This window comes from Lagenorhynchus albirostris, chromosome 1 (genome assembly GCF_949774975.1).
Source record: "Lagenorhynchus albirostris chromosome 1, mLagAlb1.1, whole genome shotgun sequence".
NCBI classification, from domain to species: Eukaryota; Metazoa; Chordata; class Mammalia; order Artiodactyla; family Delphinidae; genus Lagenorhynchus; species Lagenorhynchus albirostris.
The window spans coordinates 8,715,905-8,733,749 of record NC_083095.1 but is presented as its reverse complement, the minus strand read 5'-3'; the positions used below and the strand labels follow the sequence as shown (position 1 = coordinate 8,733,749).

General features: G+C 49.3%; 1 long non-coding RNA gene across 3 annotated transcripts in view; it reads right to left on the bottom strand.

Moving 5' to 3' along the window:
* The window catches only part of LOC132528695 (uncharacterized), a 61,728-nt gene that overhangs the window by 7,628 nt on the left and 36,255 nt on the right, over positions 1 to 17,845 (bottom strand). The window contains exon 4 of one of the 3 annotated variants that reach the window (XR_009543287.1): positions 10,300 to 11,056. The exons of the other annotated variants lie outside the window; for them this stretch is intronic. This is a non-coding gene — a long non-coding RNA (uncharacterized LOC132528695). Of the gene's footprint in view, positions 1 to 10,299; positions 11,057 to 17,845 lie in introns of those variants that run through there. 3 annotated transcript variants of the gene reach the window in all.

The following is a 17,845-nucleotide window of genomic DNA, read 5'->3' as shown; positions in this document are numbered from 1 at the left end:
AAAGCGGTTTGCATTCACAACTGTAAATTTATTCATTCTTTTAATTTATGTAAGGTTTTTGTATGCAGTTCTCAATTCTTTAAGAGATGCAACAGATTTTGGTTTTCTACTGTCGTGTGAGAACATCAGGCCCCAGCAATGTGTCATTGTGAGGAAATAAAAGTGCTGCAGTAAACTGAAAAGGAAAAAAAAAAAGGGTTTCCCTGTCTTCTCCTGGTGGGTGTAAGGAAGCACATTACCCTGTTGTCACTGGCCACCGTATTGCAATCAGGCCACGGACCAGCTTCAGGGTGACTGAGTAAAGAGACTGGAGAGAATCTGGGTCCCTGACGAGAGCATCAAACATTGATAGAACTTTGCCTGAAGCCCACTCTGCCTAGACGTGAGACATACATTTCCTCATCGTTTAAGCCTCTTTGCCTCAGATATCTTTTATTTGCTGTCCAGAGCCTCCTGACTGGTACAGCATCCCATAGAAGGGGTTGGACACAGAAACTGACCAGGAGCTTAGCAGAGAATTGTAATTGGTGAAGCAGGCCCAGGTATGGGAGCCTATCATTCTTGTCTCAAACTTCCGTGACATGTCTTCGTTCATGGCATTTTTTTCTACAAAGATATACTTGATTTGCATATTAAGTATCAGGAATATTCTTTAATTCCACCAAGAAAAAGTTTCTCTCCTGTGTTTTATGAAACCCCAAACCCTCTCAGTCTATCCTTTATTTCCCACTTTAAAAAAAGAAAAATTTGTTGAAATGTAGTTGATTTACAATGTTGTGTTAGTTTCAGATGTACAGCAAAGAGATTCAGTCATACATATATATATATATATATATATATGTTCTTTTTTTTACATTGTCTTCCATTATAGGTTATTACAAGATATTAAATAGGAGTTTGGGATTAAAATATACACACTACTATATATAAAATAGATAACCGACAAGGACCTACTTTTTAGCATAGGGAACTATAGTCAATATTTCCCATTTTTGAAAGAAGTACATATAGAGGTGAGAAATATCTCACTCTTCTTGTTAAGAAAAAAAAATCAGCGTAAGTGCAGTGGTAAATGACTACTGTCATATGGCCTCCATGTGAAGGCTACAGTGGAGAGCAGTGGAGGCTGGGATTAAAGAGAGCATCCTACCCCACCTAAAGGGCTTCAGCAGAGGGTGACATGCAGGAATGCGAGCCCAGGATCACCTAATCTTCTGACTCTTCAAAAGAAGCTGTAAACATTATTTACAATGGCCAAGACATGGAAGCGTCCATCAACAGATGAATGGATAAAGAAGCCGTGGTATGTATCTATATACAACGGAACACTACTCAGCCTTAAAATAGAACGAAATGTTGCCATTTGCAGCAACATAGATGGACTTGGAGAGCCTTATGCTGAGTGAAATAAGTCAGATAAAGATAAATACTATCTGATATTGCTTATATGTGGAATCTACAAAATACAGCAAACTAGTGAATATAATAAAAAAGAAGCAGATTCACGGATATAGAGAACAAACTAGTGGTTACCAGTGGAGAAGGGGAAGGGGCAACATAGGAGTGGGAGGGAGGTGGGAGGTACAAACTACTCGGTATAAGATAGACTCAAGGAGGTATTGCACCATGGGGAATATAGCCAATACTTTGTAATAACTGTAAATGGAAAGTAGCCTTTAAAACTTGTATAAAAATTTTTTAAAAGAAGCTGAAAATAGCATTTGTATGTGAAGTCTCCATTAAAAAAAAAAGAAAGAAAAAAAGCAGACCAGCCCTGTATGGGCCAAACAGAATACATCTGTGGCTGTTTATGCCTGGCCAAGGCTCAGCCTGGCAGATCCCAAGCATGAGAGGAGTGGGCCCTGCATCTCCAAGTAAACCACCAGCTATGTACAAAGTTGTGTCATCACAGTATTATTTATGACACTGAAAATGTGGAAACAAGCTAATTTTCTAATAAAAAGGATCAGCTAAATAAACTATGGCAAATCTACCTGATGGAAGATTATGCAACTATTTAAAAAAGACACTTATAAGAAGTAACTCGAGAGAAGCGCTTATGATATAATGTTAAGTGGGGGAAAACAGGGTCCACACACTTGTATATATAACATAATTACAACTCTGGCAAAGAATACAGAACAGTGCATTAGAAATTAATTCTAAAAGCAAGTGAACCAAATACTGTCAGGCATTGTTTCTGGGTGGAGAGAGTATTACCCACTCTTCTTCTCCTTAGACCTGGCCTACACTTGTGTCTGCCCGCCGGAGTCCTTCTCTCTCTCTTCCCGAGGCATCTCCACCTGGACCTGGTCCACACTCCGCCCCCCTCAACTTCCCTCCCACAGGCCTCCCCATGTCTCTCTGGTTCCTCTGCAGAGCATCTAGAATCCACCAGTTCACTCACCTCTCCCTGCCACCCACCCTGGTTTAAGTCAGCAGGCCTAAAGCAATATCTTCATACTTGGTCTCTCAGATTCCGTTCTTGTCCCCTAAAATCCATCTTCCACAGAGCAGTCACACTGACCCCTTTAGAGGTTCTAGTAGATCAGGTCACCCCCCATTTAAACCTGCTCCCCCAACCCCCTAGTGATTTCTCAGTGGTGCCGGTACAGGTTCAGTGGCTAGGTGATATCAGGGCCTTTGTTTCTGTGAGGGTCTTGGTCTTTTCCTCATGGTCACAAAAAAGCTGCCTCGTCCAGGCAGGAAAGACTTGGGATCTGTTCTTTCCATCTTCCAGTAATCTCGGTGCCCTGAGTCATGCCCCAGGGGCACCTCTGCGATTCACACAAGCCCAGTGGGTGACAGGGCCACTGTCACTGGATCATCCAGCTCCCTGATGACATTGAGCTCCTACTAGGTGCCAGCCACTTTGCCAAGCACTTGACATTAGCAAGATTCTAGAGATGGCCCCAGATTCCCGTCCCCTGGTTATTCAATCAACACTAACCCAGGTACTTCTGTGAAGGGACTTTGCAGAGGTTATCTGGTGGGGACCTGACCCAATCGGGTGAGCCTTTAGCAGAGAGTTTTCTCCAGTTGGAGGCAAAAGAAGAAGTCAGAGATGTTAGACGCCCAAGAAGGACTCTACGCACCTCTGCTCTTTAGCGATGAAGGGGGTACTTGCTGAGGGATGTGGTGGCCTCTAGAAGCCAAGAATGGCCCCTGACCATAGCCAACAAGGACGTGGGGACCTTGGTCCTGCAGCTGCAGGGGACTGGCTTCAGCCAACAACAAGAATGAGTTTGGGGGCAGATCCTTCCCTGGAGCCTCCAGATAAGAACCTGGCCTGGCTGACACCTTGATTCTGGCCTTATGAGAACAGAAGCAGAGAGCCCAGTGGGCCTGCCTGGACTTCTGACTGTCAGAACCATGAGATAACAAGCAAGTTTTGTTTTAAGCCACTTTTGGGGTAATTTCTTATGCGGCAATAAGAAAACTAATGCACTCATTTAATCATTAGTTCTTAATCCACCAGCCCTGCTGGGTGGACGTTCTCATCTTCTGTTTACAGGTGAGGCTCCAGGATGTTTTTAACATGCAAAGGTCACCCAGAGGCCCCAGGACTGCAGGCTGAGGCTGTAACTCCTGGCCTCACCAGCTGCATCTTTGAAGCATTCGTCGTGGGCTGGCCCAGGGCTGGATGCTGGGGACACAGAGGTGACCCAGCGAAGCCTTTGCCCCTCAGGAGCCTATGGGTTTGTGGAGGAGATTTCCTAGTGAGACGGGAATAAGGAAGGAATTAGCTGAAGAGGCCCCTCGAACTCAGTCACAGCCCTCACAGCGCAGCCTGAGCCAACATCCTCGGTTTCAGAGCTGAAAGGGGAGTTGGCAGGAAAGCCAGGTTGCTGCCCACCTCTCCTGACCCCTGCTGTTCCCTTTCTCCGTTCAGACGGCAATCATGGGCCCTTTGGTCCCTTCGGAAACACGGAAGGAAGGAGGACCAATTGCCACGTTACTGATTCCTGCTCTTCCAATCACCACCCCACCCTTGGGGAAAAGCAGAAGGGACAGTGCATCCTCAAAGCCGGAGGGACAGTGAGAAGGGAGGGCGGAGGTGACAGCCAGCCACCTGCTTCCCTTTCTCTCTCTATCAGCCCCTCTTCTCTGCTCATGGCCACACCCAGAGGCCAGGACAACTGGGGGGCAGGCAGGGGTTCATACCATGAGTGACAAGGGTTAGGGACAAATTGATTCCTTTCTCTGCCCCTGTGAGAACCCAAGGGCAGACTCCCAGGGTGACAGAAGTCTTGAGAGCTTCCAAGCTCCTTTCCGGCCCCAGTTGTGAGCAACTGCCTGTCATAAGGATGCTGGAAGGAGATGAAAGCCCAAACCCCGGGCTTCTCCAGAAATGGCCTCTGACCATACATTTTTTTCCACGCCACCTCTTGCCACAATATTATGCTCAAAACCCCTGACCACAGCGGCAGCACAGACAAATCTCTTCGCACCCTGGATGCCTGTCGGGGGGCAGGGCAAGGAAAATCAGAAAGTACGAACTTGGAACAAATGCTCTCGTGGTCCATGATGGGAAGTGGAAGGCTGGCCAGTCACGTCTTTCCCAGGTCGGCACAGAGCGAGGACAGGTGCTGGCATGGCCCTGCACCCAGGAAAGGGGGGGACACACCAGTTCTTCACAGCCTGAGGGGCAGAACAAAGACCCAGGGGAGACTGGTTGGAGTTTGCTAGGAACACAGGGATCCCCAGCATGAGGACTATTTGCAAATGTCTTGCTACTAAAGGGGAAAGACCCTGCTCTGTGAGAGGCGCTCTTGTCCTGCTGAGTACGGGTGGGTTTGGATGGGTAACCGTAGGTTGCCGAGAGCTGGGCTGCTCTGGGGACAATGAAAACATGGGATTCGGGGACCGGCAGGGAGGTGGGTAAGCAGAAGGAGTGGATGCGCCGAGCTGTGGCAGGCTGGGGCTTGGGGCGGTGCAGAGGGGAGGGCGCCAAGGTGAGGATGGTGGAAGGGCTCCCAGGTGGTCTGTCTGCGATGCACTCCCTGCGCCTTCTCCCAGACCTTCAGAGCATCTTCACTGCATGCTCACTCATGCTCACTTCTTGTTGGCTCTATATCATTTGTTTAGTTTGCAGAATCAAAGAGCTGGGGTCCCAGTCAGGTTCCACGCACATAGGAGGGATGTGGGGCAGGGAGATGAGCCATGAACTGAATTCCGTGGAATCGGGGGCTTGGGGCCAGAGGTGTCCATGGGAACTTAAATCCCCAAGAAATATTGGGAAAAGTTGGATTTCCCCAGGGTGAGAATTGGGGGCTCCGGTGGACCTGGTGTAGATGGTATGAATCAGAGAAATCTCTACTGACCTGAGGTCTTTCAACCATTCATTCCCATGTGCCTTCCCGCCCCCCCACCATACCACACACACACACACACACACACACACACACACACACACACACACAGTGCCTGATGAGTGTCCCCTCCGCGTGCCCACTCAACCCTTACACCTACTCCAGCCCATGGTGGCACCCATCACACTCTATTGTCATCACCTGTTTACTTCCTTCCACCCTCTCTGGACTCTAGGCTCCTCAAGCCCAGAGACCGAGTTCACGTGTCTCAGATCCCCCAGAACTTAGCTCAAAGCTCAGTCAAGGCCGGTGCTGGATGGAGAGAACAGGATGGACCTTTCTGGAATCTGACATTGCACCAGGCTCTGAGAGTGCAAGTCAAATAAGACCTGCCACCTGTCCCCAGAGTTCTCAGAGTCTTAATGAAGCGGGCGTCCTGAGGGCAGTGAGGTCCCCATCTCGGGAGGTATCGAGACCCAGCTGAACACCAGCTTGGCAGAGAACTGGGCAGGCACTCGAGCTCCGATGGGCAGTGGCCTCGATGCCGTCGATGCCCCTTCTGGCCGTTGAATCTTCTGACTCCCTGAGGTCAGGGTCCGGCAAGATATTGGCTCCCAGGTGTTTGCTGCCCACATTCTTCCAGTTTCCAGTGAGCCGTCTGTGTGTGGAGGGGGTGAAGGAGAACTGAGTCACCATTCGGAGTGCCTGAATAAAAGTCCCCTCCCTTCTTAACAACCATTATAAACACATTACGGGTCAGCTGTGTTTGTTTGCTCCTTGGAGTTTTTACGGCCGCACGATATTTAGTAACTAGAATGAGCCCACAAACATCAGACCACCCCGTATTTAGTCATCTCTGTGTCTGGTGTGTACGTCACCCACAATGTACTCGTGCTGGATGAGAAGAGGAGTGCAGTCCCCCCACCCGGCTGGCTCACCCCTCCGGAGCCCTTGCTGGCCTCACCACCGGTTCGGGGGCGTCCTCATCCCTTGGGAAGCTGAGGGGCCTTTGGGCTGGGACACAAAGAAGGCCACAGTTCTCAGTGCCCTTCTTGTACTAACTTCTCTACTTTGAATCCCCAGCAAGGCTGGCTTCCTCTTTCCTGACACTCCAAAAGCAAATCCATAAGTTACTGGGAACCCAAAGCAGGTATCAGATGCTTCACATGATGGATCTGTTGTTTCTGGTCTTCTTGATAAATTAGACTTTAGAATCCCATTTCACAGATGGGTAACTCGAGGCTGAGCAGGCTAAAGGATTTCCCACTTGGCCTCCGGCCAGTCTGACTCTGGATGGCAGGCTCTTTTCTTGCCACGCTGATCCTTCCAAACCTGTTCTCAATCTCAGCTAATGGCATCAATCTCCACCTGTTCTTCAAATTTCCAAAGTCATTTCTAACATTGCCTTCATCCCCACTGTACCTCCTGAGATTGGCTTGAGCTGTATGTGTCATAATTCAAACGACAGTGGCTTAACTAAGAAGGTGTCTGTTTGTGTAGTGTAACATGACATCTCGGGGCAGGCAGTCTGGGGCTGGGGCACCTGCTTAAGGAAGTCATCTGGAACCCAGATCCCTTGTAGCCTTCTGCTCTACCATCTTTACCTGGAAGCTCTCATCCTCATGGTCACAAAAATGCTACTCTACCTCCAAGCATTGCAGCTACATTCCAGGCAGGACATGTCAAGGCAAAGATGATGCAGGGCAAAGGCTCATGTCAACTGAGCTTGTTCCTTTTTATGTGGGAAACAATAGCTTTGTCTGATAGACTTCTGTTTATGTCGCTTTGGCACAACTGGGTTACACAACTAGTTGCCTTGCACCTCCCACTGCCAGACACCTGGGAAGGCGAGCAATCACAAGGCACATTGCTGCCCTGAACAAAACTGAGCTTCTGTTGGCAAGAAAGAAGAGAATGGATACTGGATAAGCCATCAATTCCCTACTACACAGCTCCCACACTTAACCAGCCCCTCCATCGCATCTGGTCTAACTTCTCAGTTTCATCAAACCCACCTCCCTCCCCCTTGCCAAGATTTCTACCCAGTTCAGACCCACAGTAACCTCCTCTAACTGTGCTCTCTGCCAGCGTCACCTCCTCTCCTGTCCCCTCTGCGTGCTGCCACCCAGCAATCTTTCTAAAGCACAGAAAACATTGCCTCCCTGCCCTCAAACCTCTAATTCCTCTGCATTGCTTAGAAAAGGAAGTCTGGATTCCTCAAGCTGACACGAAGGGCCCTTTACAATCCAGCCCCATCCCATTTCTTCCCTTATCTCCTAAATTCCCGATGGTCCAGCCACTCGCTTTCCTACTCCCCACACCGAAGATCTACTCCCACATCATGCTCATGCCATGCCCCCATCTTGGATGACTTTCTTCCTGCATGTTATACCTCTTAGAAATGCTCCTTTATTTTTTTAAAGTTCATTTTATTGAAGTATGGTTGAGTTACAATATTGTGTTAATTTCTGCTGTACAGCAAGGTGATTCAGTTATACACATGTATACATTCTTTTTCATATTTTTATCCATTATGGCTTATCACAGGATATTGAACATAGTTCCCTGTGTTATACACTAGGACCTTGTTGTTTATCCATTCTGTATATAATGGTTTGCATCTCCCAATCCATCCCTCTTCCATTCCCCCTCCCCCTTGGCGACCACAAGTCTGTTCTCTATGTCTGTGAGTCTATTTCTGTTTCCTAGATAGAGTTCATTTGTGTCATATTTTCCATTCCACGTGTAAGCAATATCATATGGTATTTGTCTTTCTCTCTTTGACTTACTTCATTTAGTATGATCATCTCTAGGTCCATCCATGTTGCTGCGAATGGCGTTATGGAAATGCTCCTTCAACTCTCACCACCTTTCCTGTGACCACTTGCTGATCACCCCAGTTGGAAGCAACCTCTCCATCCTCAATGTTCCTCTCAGATAACATTTCATAGTCGGCTTGGCGTCCATCTGGCTGTTGCAGAGTCTCTTGGGTGGCTTGTGGCTGCCCAGCGCCCATCTCTCTACTTCCAGTAATAACCTCTTGGGGATCCATTCTTCCCCATCCTGTTTCACAGGGTCCTGGCATTCTGGTGATATCCTATGGGCCTTGGTTAAGCATCTCCTGAAGCTAGACATACTCCTGGATTCTTCAGCTATGTCAGACTCTGAAATTCCTTCTCACTTGAGTCTGTTTCTGTTGGGTTTTCTATTATCTACGCTCGAAAGAGACTTTCCAGAAAGTGTGTGTCTCTCCCTGGCTGGTTGGAATCCTTTGACAGGGAAGGTCTATAGTTTGTTCCACTTTGTTCCCCTGGCCTGGCACAGAGCTCCATCCCTGCCGGGAGGGGAAGGGAGGGAACTAAGATGCTGCTGACATATGGGCGGCCCACGCTGCTTCATCCTGGAGCCTCAGGTCACTGCCTGCTTCATGTCACCTCGATTCTGCTGAACTGCACTAGCCACACGTGTCCTTAGCTTCTCCCTGACCCTTGGAATCTCCTTAGTAAGGGACACTCAATAACGTGTGAAATGAAGTCTCCTGCCAGCATCTCTGACTCTGAGCCCTGTTCTATTCAGGCTAGCAGTGCCTGGCAGGTACATAGCAGACATTTAATAAATGTTAGCTGTTTTATTGGGTAAGCTGGCATGAAAAGCACCTGCCCCATCAGTGCCCGGAAGATATCTGCTATGTTAGCTCCACTACGGTGTCAGCGGGGAATATTGGCCAACTTTACCTTTGATTACGGCGGGCAATCCGCATAGATCTGGTGGGCCTCCAACCCAAGCCACCACCATCTCTGCCCTGCATCGTTGCAAAACACTCATGACTGTTCTTGGTCATTCACCCTTGCCCCCTCATCTATGATTAACACTGCAGCCAGAGTCATCTGTTGAGAGGTTAAGTTAGATCTGTCTCTCCTCAGCTCAGAACGCTCCAGGGGTCCCCTCCCACCCCACCTAGAATAAAAGACAAAGCGAGTAGCTTCCCTGGCTTCACTGCCCTCCAAGACCCTCCATCTCCTCGCCCTTGGCTGTCCCAGCTCACTTTGATGTGCTCAGTCCCTCCCTGTGTGCTCTGGGCATCCTAGGCCCTGCCCATGCTGAGGCCTCACACTGCCTTTCCTTCTGCGAAGCTGCTCCCCCAGGGACCTGGATGTCTTGTTCCTTCCCGTCCTTCGGGGACCTCCTCAAATGTCACCTCATCTAAAGCGGCACTTGCCCCATCCCACCAGGACTCCGCATCGCCCCATGATATGTCCCGCCCTCGATGCTGACACCTGGCAGGGTGCCCGGTCATCTGCTCACTGACTCAGTGCCCAGTTCACAATGGAAAGGTGGCCCTATCCCCAGAGCAAGCACTTTCTTCAGAGCTGGAACTCCACACCATACATGGGATTTCCAGGGATGCAGGACGCAGAGGATGTGGCTTTTGTCCTCCAGAAAAGTGTCAGAGGACCCCTCACCAAAGGTCCATTTGGTGAAAGCTTTCTGTAGCCTCTTCCCACTTCACCTCTGAGAAGCCAGGACAGAGGGAAGCAACAATGTGTATTGGGCACCTATTACGTGTCAAGTCAAATGCTATGATTTAACCGGAAGGTTAACTTTTATTTTATTTTAAAATATCAAAAAGTCTCAGCTGCCTGAGCTGACCACTGTGCATCAATATTTGAAATATCAAACCATCTGTCCACTTTGATAGGATGCCCAGCTCTATGGGTGTCTTAAGTCCAAGCTTCATCTGCCCTTTGGCCAATCCTAGAGTGACTGAGCCCATCCTACAGATGATAAAACTGAGGCTCAAAGAAGTTCAAAATCTTGCTCGGTGATTCAGCTAAGGTCCAATCTCCATCCAACCCCAGATGAAGTGTCTCCCGTGCCTTCCTACATGCCTGTCCCCATCTCACTTCTGCCCCTGCCCCTCAGAGAGCCCTATCCAGGGCAGAGGGCCTAGCCCGGGGAGCCTGAGATCCAACCCCAGGTACAGATGGGCCACGACTGTGAGGCAGGTCTGCTGGGTTCCTGCCCAGCTCTTCAACCAACCAGCCCCATTTTGCTCCCTGCTGAGCTGCAGACACACTGTAGGTGGAGGTCCATAAGGTCCAAAAGTGTTCAGTTTGTTGAACCCAGTGGCTGTATCTGATGGACAGCCACGGACTAGCTGGCCAGTGTCTCCCAGGTGCTAATGTCCCTCTTCTGAAACGTCGTTGGGTGGGGTCCTGAGTGTGCAGCTGAGTGGGTGTTTTTAGCCTCGGATGGGTACAGGAGCCTGGGTTTTACAGGGTGCATTTCCTCCTGCTCTGCGTGGCCCCCTCCTCTTCTGTGGCCCTGAAGGAAATCACCTTGGCAGAGCTGAGAGACCTCTGGCAACCGCCCCCCGGCCCACGCCATGCTTTGTCAGCCTCTGTGTCCCCGCCCTTCGGTGTCCTGGGCCAGCCCCACCACAAGCAAGGTGTGGCCTGCCCCAGCATGCCTGCCCACCCCCACAGGCACACCTGTGGCACGCCTGCCACCAACCCTTGAACGTGGCTTATTCCTCTAGTCCCACAGGGCTGGTCATCGCTCTGGGCACCTGCAGGTCTGAATCTTGAGCAGCTAGGATGAGCAGACATCTTCCTACACACAAGGCCACAGGCCATGGGCGATTCAAGTGGAACCCGGCCCTCAAGGAGCTCACGTTCTTGCAGGGCCACGTGGTAACATGTAAGTGGACACGTAAGTGAGATGATGTCAGGAACTGAGGAAGCCTGTGAAGGAGATAAGCCTGTGATGGAGGCTGGTGGAGGGGTGCCAGGGCGGCCCCCCGAAGAGGCGACCTTTGAGTTCTGAGCGATGAGAAGGCAACACCAAGATCTCAGGCAAAATATGGAAGCAGCCTAAGTGTCCATCAGCAGATGATCAATGACGAAGATGTGGTACATATATATTGATACAATGGAATACTACTTAGCCAAAAAAAAGAACGAAATGTTGCCATTTGCAACAACATGGATGGACTTGGAGGGCGTTATGCTAAGTGAAATAAGTCAGACAGAGAAAGACAGATACTGTATGCCCTCACTTATATGTGGAATCTAAAAATACAACAAACTATATAACAAAAAAGGAAGCAAACTCACAGATACAGAGAACAAACTAGTGGTTACCAGTGCGGGAGGAGGGCATTATAGGGGCAGGGAAGCAGAAGGCACAAACTATTGGGTGTAAGACAGGCTTAGGATGTATTGTACAACACAGAGAATACAGCCAATATTTTGTAATAACTGTAAGTAACCTTTTAAAATTGTATAAAAGTTTTTTTTAAAAATCTTTTGAAAAAGATCTCAGGCAAAACATTCGAAACTGAAGGATGAGTGAAATGATCCTGAGAGGCCTGGAGAGCATCACAGGATGAGGGGCAGAAAGCAGGGCTGCGCGGCTGGTGGCTGGAGCTTAGAGGGATGGGGTGAAGCAGGCAGAGGCGTGAGACCAGCGCGAGCAGGGGTGCCGCCCCCATAAAGAACCTGGCCTCCACCTGAAGGGGACAGGAGGCCACCGCAGGGGCATTAGACTGGGCATGACGCGATCTGACGGCAGCAACCCTCAATGGCAATATCTGGCCTTAATGAGATCACTCAGCTCCTGGGGAAAGTGAAGGAGGGAGGCCATCAGGAGCTCTCTGGGGGCCACGTGAGAGCTGGCGGTGACCTGGGCTCAGCTGGAGGAATGAGGGGCTGAGGCGGGGGTGGAGCTCCCAGGAAAAACTAACTGGCAGTTTGGAAGAAGGGTCTGAAGAAAAGAGGGGAATCAAGGGCAACCTCTGGGTTTCTGACGTAGCCACAACGCAACCAGTGATGCAATTTCCTGTCTTGGGGAAGATTCAAGAAGTAGGGTGTGAGAGCCAACTGTTCAGTCTCGTCCTGTTAGGTTAGAGGGGTCTGTTACTCATGTGGGTGGAGAGGGTCCATTGGCATGGAGAGAGGAAGAGTCTGGAGACATGTGGGATGGAGACGGGGACTTTGGAGTCAGCATACGATGACTGGAGGAGCCATGGGCTGCGTGCACTCGGCTGTGGAGTACGGGCAGAGAGCGGAGGAAGGCTGAGGGCTGGCCCTGGGGCACTCTGGCGCTGGGGTGGGGCGGTGGTTGGTAAGGAGGAAGATGCAGCAGAAAGGTATCAGCCTGCAAGGTGGGAGCCTAGGGAGGGGAGAGTCTCAGGAGGTCGAGGTGGCCAGTTACATCAAATGACAGCAGGAGGTTGAGGGAGAGGAGGACGGAGGACTGAGCTTTGGCACGACGGAAGGCGTTGGTTACCTAGAGACATCTCATGGGGATTCGTGAGCACGAGAGCCGGCTTAGAAAGGCTGGAGGAGAAGATGAGAAAGTGGAGATAACAAGTCAAGACCACACTTCATGGAAGCAACCTAAGTGTCCATCGACAGATCAATGCATGAAGGAGATGTGGTACCTATAGACAATGGAATACTACTCTACCCAACCATAAAAAAGAATGAAAAATGCCATTTGCAGCAACGTTGGTGGACCTAGAGATTATCATACTAAATGAAGTCAGACAAAGACAAATGCCATATGATATCACTTATATGTGGAATCTAAACAATGATACAAATGAACTTATTTGCAAGACGGAAACAGACTCACAGACTTAGAAAACAAACTTATGGTTACCAAAGGGGAAAGGTGGGGAGGGATAATTAGGAGTTTGGGATTCACATATAAACACTACTATATATAAAATAGATAATCAACAAGGAACTACTGTATAGCACAGGGAACTCTACTCAATATTCTGTAATAACGTAAATGGGAAAAGAATTTGACAAAGAATAGATACATGTATATGTATAGCTGAATCACTTTGCTGTACAACAGAAAATAACACAACATGGTAAATCAACTATACACCAACATAAAATAAAAATTAAGAAAAAAAAATGACACAAATGCACTTATCTACGAAAGAGAAACAGACTAACAGACATAAATAACAGACTTGTGGTTGCCAAGGGGGTGTGGGAGGGATGGAGTGGGAGTTTGGGATTAGCAGATGCAAGCTAGTATATATAGAATGGATAAACAACAAGGTCCTACTGTATAGCACAGGGAACTATATTCAATATACTGTGATAAACCATAATGGAAAAGAGTATATATATGTACATATATATGTATAACTGAATCACTTTGCTGTACAGCAAAAATTAACACAACACTGTAAATGAACTATACTTCAATAAAATAAAGTTTTAAAAATAGACAAACCTTTGTGGTGCTGGGAAGGAAGCAGAAGAATGGGGTGGTGTGTGGAGGCGCAGGTGCCGTCAGAGGCGTTTCAAAGGCTGCCCTTAGGACATATTTGGGCTGCCCATCAGAAAGGGTGTCATTGGTGATGGGGAAAAGAGAAAGGTTAATTACAGAAGGGAAGACCTTGAGGGGGTGAGAGGGAAAGAAATACTGAGCCTAGTGATGGAAACAGACATATCTTCCATTATGGAGCATGTGGAGAGCGGTGCTGAGAGGCTGTGACTTGGTGATGGGATGTCTCCATCTGAATAGATTGACTGTCTTTATAAAATAGGAGACAAGGTCATCAGCCAAGAGGAAGGGAAGAAAGCAAGGTGGAAGATGTAGAGAGGGAAGAAGTGGTAAACTAGGAAAATGGAGGTGGAATCTCTAGGAAAGTAGAGGTGGATTTACTGAATGTGTTCATTGCCTCTAGAGATCTGTGCTTTTAAATCTGACATATAAACATCCAGCTCCATTGCCTCATTTTTCCTGGCTATAATCAACTTATAGGTGCAGGCGGAGGCTTGAGCAGAGAGTTGGAAAAGAGAAGTTTTGGAAGGAAGTGAATTGGAAGAATAGGATTTGGTGGTCAGAAAGTGGGAAGCTTCAAATCAAGATTGAGACCTAGAGGGACTTCCCTGGTGGCGCAGTGGTTAATAGTCTGCCTGCCAATGCAGGGGACACAGGTTCGATCCCTGGTTCAGGAAGATCCCACATGCCTCGGAGCAACTAAGCCCACGTGCCGCAACTACTGAGCCTGCGCTCTAGAGCCCACGTGCCACAACTACTGAAGCCCACGTGCCTAGAGCCTGTGCTCCGCAACAAGAGAAGCCACCGCAATGAGAAGCACATGCGCCGCAAAGGAGAGTAGCCCCCCACTCGCCGCAACTAGAGGAAGCCCACGCACAACAATGAAGACCCAATGCAGCCAAAAATAAATAAATAAATTAAAAAAAAAAAAGATTGTGACGTAGAAAAACTTATGGTTGCCAGAGGGGAAAGCGGGGTGTGGGGAGAGATAAATTGGGAGATTGGGGTTGACATATACACACTACTATGTATAAAGTAGATAACTAGGGCTTCCCTGGTGGCACAGTGGTTGAGAGTCCACCTGCCGATGCAGGGGACACGGGTTTGTGCCCCGGTCCGGGAAGATCCCACATGCCGCGGAGCGGCCGGGCCCGTGAGCCATGGCCGCTGAGCCTGCGCGTCCAGAGCCTGTGCTCCGCAACGGGAGAGGCCACGGCAGTGAGGGGCCCTCGTACGGCAAATAATAATAAAAAAAGTAGATAACTAATAAGGACCTACTGTACAGCACAGGGAACTCTTCTGAATACTCTGTAATGGGAAATATAATACTCCACATGGGAAAAGAATCTAAAAAAGAGTGGATATATGTATATGTATAACTGATTCACTTTGCTATACAACAGAAAATAACACAACATTATAAATCAACTATACTCCAAAAATTTTTTAAAAATGATTGCGAATGGATGGCTGAGCTGGGTGGCCGAAGAGATCACTGGCTGTCCTTTTTTTAAAATTTTATTTATTTATTTATTTAGGGCTGTGTTGGGTCTTCGTTTCTGTGCGAGGGCTTTCTCTAGTTGTGGCAAGTGGGGGCCACTCTTCATCGCAGTGCGCGGGCCTCTCACTATCGCGGCCTCTCTTGTTGCGGAGCACAGGCTCCAGACGCGCAGGCTCAGTAGTTGTGGCTCACGGGCTTAGTTGCTCCGCGGCATGTGGGATCCTCCCAGACCAGGGCTCGAACCCGTGTCCCCTGCATTAGCAGGCAGATTCTCAACCACTGCGCCACCAGGGAAGCGCTGGCTGTCCTTTGAGATCAGGCGGTTGTTTGGGGTTGGATGATGCTGTGACTGCTACTCAGGTTCCAGGAGGCCATGCTCCCAGCTCTCTGCAGATCTCAGCCAACGGCAGATGAGGCGGCGGGCACAGAGGGGGCTCCCTGGAGATGCAATGAGCTCTGTGGTACTGTTAATACTCCAGAGCTCCCCGTGGGGTTAGGCAAAAAGCTGGTCTCCAGCAGAGTCTACTTTATTGCTTAGCTTTTCCACCTGCCCTAACCTCACTCCCCTTTTCTTGGTCGGACTCCTCAAAAAATCATTTGAACAAGAATCCATCTTCCAGGACAGAAGGATGTGCACATGCCAAGAACGGTGAAGGGCATGGTGATGGAGGAAGAGTAGTGAGTCAGTACCAACATTACTGGTGACTAAGGGGGGTGATGGGAAAGTCATGGTGATGGGAAAGGCATGGTGATGGAGGAAGAGTAGTGAGTCAGTACTAACATTACTGGTGACTAAGGGGGGTGATGGGAAAGTCAACAAAAGAGAGACAGGAGAAGGGGCAAGGGTCATGAAGATGGACAATGCACTTCAAAGGAGCTGGGGGCTTTGAAGAGGGAGGAGACAGCTTGGCAGTGGAATGAAGAGCAGCAGCGTTGACTACTATTCCCAGATCCTGAGATTGTGGAAAAAATATCAGCCTCTGGAGAAGATTGCAAGGGAAGCAGGGTCCCGGATAGCCTGGGTTTGAACTAGTACAAGGTGAAATTAGCAGAACTCAGGATTGACTCTGAGCTCCGGAGGGCTCAGAGGGAGGGGTGGATGGGAGGGGCGGGTGGGAGACGGGGTCAGATTAGGAATGTTCAAAGCATCTGTCTGAAGCGGGTGGTCCTGGGTGGTCCAGGAGGCTCAGGTTCTGCCAGAGGCCGAGAGGATGGGGTGTTTAAAGCTTGGGAGGATTGGTCCTGGGACTCAGAGCTCGAACTGATAGGACCCCAGGATGCTGGACACAGCCAAGGGAGCTGCACGAATCTGAATGGAAAGAGCAAACTTCTCAGGCTTTCTCCAGGTTCATGGAAAACTAATTAAACGGACATACACACAGAACCTAAGGGTCATCTGGGCCTCCTTGCCTCTCAGGGATTTGGAGACATTTCATCCAAACTCCTAATTTAGGGCCTCTGAGTCTCCGGAGGGTCCTTCCCCTCCACATCCCAACCTGCCACCCACAAAGTGATTTTCGAGACTTCTCCAAGACCTGCTTTCTCGAGCTTTTGTCTCCAGCTCTGCACTTCTGCATCCTGGATGCTGGCTTGATACTGAGCTCAGGGTCCTGCTCGTGAAGCCCAAGAATGCCTCTGGGACCACATTTTGTGAGTTTAGCGATCGAAGGCATGCGTGGCCAAGGGGTTCATCTCCCTCTGCCCGGGTTCGGGCTCTTCCCTTCCTCTCTCAATCTCACCTCCTTCTTCTCAACACCTACACACATCAGACTCACCAGCATCCTCTGCCCGGTCGCAAGCAGGATGTTTCTGCCCTCACACAGGCCCCTGAAGGCTCTGCTTCTATCCCAAACAGGCTTAGCCCTGGAGTTTCTTTCTAAGACATAAAATGCTCTCATTGAAAGGAATTTGAGGTGCACGGTTTTTCTCCCTCTGCCCGAGCCGCGTGGTGTGGTGGTTATAGGGACACATTGAGAGGAATTTGGGGCGCACGGTGTTTCTCCCTCTGCCCGAGCCGCGTGGTGTGCTGGTTATAGGGACACATTGAGAGGAATCTGGGGTGCACGGTGTTTCTCCCTCTGCCCGAGCCGCGTGGTGTGCTGGTTAGGGACACATTGAGAGGAATCTGGGGCGCACGGTGTTTCTCCCTCTGCCCGAGCCGCGTGGTGTGGTGGTTATAGGGACACATTGAGAGGAATCTGGGGCGCACGGTGTTTTTCCCTCTGCCCGAGCCGCGTGGTGAGCTGGTTATAGGGACACATTGAGAGGAATCTGGGGCGCACGGTGTTTCTCCCTCTGCCCGAGCCGCGTGGTGAGCTGGTTATAGGGGCACAGCCTCTGGAGTCACGCACAGCCAGAGGTTGAAGCTCTCTGAGCTTCAGTTTCCTTCCCCAGGAAATGAGGGCAATCATAGCGGAGTAACATTTTTCCAGCACTTTCCTTGTTCCTGGCACTAGGCTAAGCATTTGACACCCATCTTATTTAATCCCAACATCATCCTTGTGAACTAGGAACTACCCCATTTTCCGAAGGAGAAAACTAAGGTTCGGTGATTTTAAGTAACTTGCCCACCATCGAAGGACTTTTAGTTGTCTGAGCTGGGATTCCGTGCAGGGTCTTTTATACTTTGAAGACCTTGCTCTTAAGCCACCTGCAAGTGATACAAAGTCAGGAATACTGGGTCCCCCCACTGGCTTGTCCTCTAACCTGATCCTCCTAC